We start from the raw sequence: 4789 nt of genomic DNA, 5'->3' as shown, positions 1-4789 counted from the left end.
AGACATGTTGACTGAAAATGTCATGTTACTCCGTAATGTCATTCTTGAGATATTGACGACACAAAATAGGCCAGAAAGAAAGAAGAATAAGAAAAAAGACAGATTTTGACAATCACAATAGGTGATACGCTGATAGCGTATCACCTAATAAAGAGAGATTTTGACAATCACAATAGGTGATACGCTGATAGCGTATCACCTAAATATTCTTCAAGTTCGTTGAGGCATATCTTGTGGCGTTCGTTCGTATGTGCATGTTCGACAGCACATAAATGTCGCGCCATTTTGCGTTTCACAAAACACTACACTGTACTTTCTTTAGCGGCCAAAGTCCAAACTCAAATGCACCCAATGCGACATGGGTGCATGCAACCCAGGAATAGTGCATTAAGTAGCATCCATTGTTATTGCTATAACTTCCATGGTGAATAAAGTGGTACGAGCTCAACGGATTGCAATGATAATGTTGACTGGTATTGTGTAGATCATCAGAACCGTAATAGTCAGGTCGTGTAATGCCAAAATTTGGGCTTACTGTTACAGGGCGGATAAAAGCACCAAATTTGGGGAGGTGATCAAACCTAGATCTTACTCATTGATATTAGAGTAGTAGCCCTCTGGGATTTTTTTTTTCTTTATTTTTAGGTTGAAAATGCTGACCTTCAATATTTCTCTATTCATGATAGATATATACCGTATTTGCTTATTTAGGGAATATTATGTGACCGCGCACCACAAAACAAACAAGAGAGTTCACACCCCAAATGAATATCAGAAAAGGCCTACTCCCCCGGGAACTAGCATGCTTCTTTTGTGAGAAAGGAGCAGAGGGTGGAGGATGTCCTCCATGCTTTGTCTACATTCGACACTAATGGCCGGAATAGTTGGAGGAGATTATCACTGCAATGGAAGGAAGATATCATTTTCGTTTTGCTCTTACACTGCCGAGAAAAGGTTCACTTTGAAAATAAACCATATCGCATTATGATTCTATTCTCTATCATAATCTGATAGAGAATATAATCATCTTGTTTATTTTCATAATTTCATATATCATAAACATGTGTGTGTAATGTTCGTGTGCTTCTGCATGTGCACGCGTGTTTATTTGTGTGAAAGAAATCAATTGTGTTCCCTATTTTCCCTTTAATCAAGCTATTGACCTGTCATATCCTACATCAAGATACACCAAGAAAATATATTACAATAATTACGTAGGTGGCATAATGTCTAATAATAGAAAAAAAACCTACAATATAGCTCTTTTTACACTTGTGTTTCTTAACCCCGTACTTTCTCTGACCCAGGACTATCGTTAGTCCCGTACCAATTTTTTCAGCTTTTTACACTCGCCTATTAGTCCTGTACTAAGCTCTTGTCCGGGGCTAAGGAGAAAATTGACCTTTTTACACTCGTATTTCTTAGTCCGGTACTTTCCAAACCACATGCATATTCATGATTACGCTGTGTACTGCACACGTACACGCGCGCACCGGCAGCACTTGATTACCTCGTTTCTGATTGGTCAGTGAGGGTCGGACTTCGTCTCTGTCGCTTAGCCCAGGATTATTTTTTCGTTCTGTTTACACTCACTTGTTTGGCACCGCAATTGCGGTGCTAACCCTGCTATTTTTCAGGGCCAGATAGTACGGGATTATCGGTGGGGCTAGCCCACTTTAGCAAAAACGAGTGTAAACAGAAAGTGGGCTAAGGATAGTCCCGTACCAACGGTGGGGCTAAGGCCCCCCGCCCCCCTTAGCCCCACCGTTGGTACGGGACTAAGCACAAATTTACAAGTGTAAAAAGCCCTTATTTTACAGTACAACACATTATGATATACAGTACTATAATAATTCGAATTGGTATGTCATGCAGGAACTGTATCTCTTGTTCTTTTCTCTTTCATTTTATTCTATTTTTTTTTCACATCGCACGAATGTGACAGGGCATAGTAAAATATATAGTATAGTACGAGTACCAATCAAGCGTACAATGTACTCACAACAGCAACGTAGTTTCACTTAATGTGATGCATGCACGCAAGAACATCAACGCATATAACGCAAAATGTGCATTGACAGCAACCGGCCGTCATGACGCTTTGGTACCAGTTTTACCACATATTACCACTCCACTTACTGATTATGACCACTTGTTACCACTCCACTTACTGTCGTTTGTAATTTTTTTTTTTTTTTTGTCATTGCCAGTGAGCGCTACACACCCCATAACCTACACAGTAAAGGAATAGAACCTACATGTGGAAAAAGACGTGACAAATTTCACCATTTAGCCTTTCAGTTATAATTTTTCTTATTTTGCATTTAAGCATTTCTTCGAATTACATCAAAAGAATGCATAGATCGTTGGATTTCCCTCACTTCTGAAAATATCATCGTGCGCAAAAAAAAAAAAGGTGAGATACAGCATTAGTTATATTCTCATTTTCTTGTTTTTTTTTATTTTTTTATTTCATATTCCTGCCCTTTTATTTTGGGAGAAGGGGGTGAAAATTTTCATCAGCCGGATAGAAGCGTATGTTCTGTATAACATTTGTTATTTCTTGCCAGAATAGATTTTGCATTACACACAAAACTCACAGCATAATACGTCGGAATATTTATATCGTTTGAACATGAGTTGTTTGAAAGGGCGTACCATAAACAGAAGTTTATGATTGCTAAAGTTGATTTTTTGATTCGGCACAATATATCTAAGTATACATTTTATGAAAGTTGAGATAACTGTCATGTCCCATGATCTTCAAACAGTGCGTCACGTGGACTTTCGCCGTAGACTTTGTGCAAAAAAAAAAAAAAAAAACTTTAGTTTTAGTACTAGATAAACAAAGAGCTTTATATTGTAGAAGCGTGAAGAAAAAAAAAATCTGTTTCCCTTGGGTTAAGTTTTATTTCGGGATATCATTTTCAATACGGAATAACGAAATCGTAAAGTGCATAATTTTATGAATTATGATTTATATTGTGAAAATAAAGATGTGAGGAACAACATCGTTATCAAAGGGACGGTAGCTGCGCAAACATGTCGAATAGAGTTGAGAGAAAACGATTTGATATGTGGGGGACTAACTTCAAGAAGCTTGAACAGAAAGATGGTCCCATTCACCGTTGCAGCACACACACACACACAAAAAAAAAAAAAAACTTCATAACTTCATAACATTATTATCTGACCACTCACAAAGTAAATACCAGTGCATAGGGCGTGTGGTGAGGTGAGGTATTCCTTGTGCTGTGATGATGTTGTGATGTGTAGACGTACGTATAATGTACCACGGCCGGCGGAACGGAGGGGGGGGGGGGTCGGGTACCCCACCCCCAGATTTGCCCCCCTCCCCTTTTTAATTTTAGTGTTTAGTTTGTTTGTTTGTTTGTTTTTTTTTTTGCTTGACAGATGAAGAAACCAGGAAGTGAAATGATGAGAAAGATGAGCTGACCTCAGCTTCAATTTCTGTTAAGTATGTATGTTTCTGCTCGAAATGGAAAAATAAACGAATTAATAAAAAATGAAAATGTCCAAGAATTACTGAAGTATGAGACTGTTTTTGTATCATCTTGTAAACATATTTAATGGTTAATAATATTTTTGAGACTCATATGCTTATGCAGGGAGGGAAATTCAGACATGTGATATCATCAAACTCCTTCATGCTTTAATTCTCTTTGGGCTATAAGGATTCTGGGACTTTCGCAAAGGTAACAGGACGACTGACGCCTTGGGTATGAATGAAATACGGTATTTGTATAAAAAAAAAACCGAAGTCATCTAAAAAATCAAACGATGTAGTGCACACTTTTGGTATAAAATCTGAAAAGCTTTCAAGCAAAAAAAAAAATTGTACATTTTTGAACAAGTTGCCGAAATACTTCTTCTTTTTTTCAAAAACGAAAACCAAATAGGAAAATGGGATATCATGCTTAACAAAGAAATAAGGGAGGACTATCCAACCAGAAAAAAAAAAAAAAAAAACGGGGGTGGGGGCGGGTGGAACACCCACCACTGTTGCCACCAATGAACAAGATTACAGCAAAGATCATGATTGCGCATTTCTTTAATTTCGCAAATATAATTTTGGTTACAACTTTATTATCAGATGTACCTTAATGATTGCGCATTTCTTTAATTTCGCAAATATAAATTTGGTTACAACTTTATTATCAGATGTACCTTTGTTTTTATCTTTTCTGAATATGAAGAATATTTGAAACATTATTGAAACATTCGACAAAAGTTGAGGTATATGGACCAATCCAACAGTGATGACATACTCCTATTCTGCGATTAGGGCTAAACATGTATTCAGCAACTTTTCTCTCCTAGACTTTTCAGTTTGTGAATGGTAAAGGAGCCATTTTAATACCACGAAAACTATGCCGTGAGTACTTCGAGCTCGACAGCTACAGCCTCTTATTAGGAACGGCTTCTGTTGGAGGACAGGCTTCTGTAGGAGAAACGGTTCTTGTTCTCCTCCTATCCATACATCCATACATTCATAAATGGACATTATATTTTTGTGTATTGCTATACTACGCGGTAAGGGGTTCAAGATCGACAAGTGCTAGCTGTAGGAGGAACGGCTTCTGTAGAAGGAACTTCCTCTGTTACAGGAACAGCTTTTGTATGTTCTCTCCCAGTCATCCATACATGGACAGTTTGTTTACGATAAAGGCGCGTGTAAGCGTTAAGGGGTTCGATCTCGACGGCTACCGGCTCTTCTGTAGGAGGAACGGCTTCTGTTGTTGGGGGAACGGCTTCTGCTATTCTCCTA

Source organism: Diadema setosum, unplaced genomic scaffold (genome assembly GCF_964275005.1).
Source record: "Diadema setosum unplaced genomic scaffold, eeDiaSeto1 scaffold_24, whole genome shotgun sequence".
NCBI classification, from domain to species: domain Eukaryota; kingdom Metazoa; phylum Echinodermata; class Echinoidea; order Diadematoida; family Diadematidae; genus Diadema; species Diadema setosum.
This window is presented reverse-complemented; position numbering follows the sequence as displayed.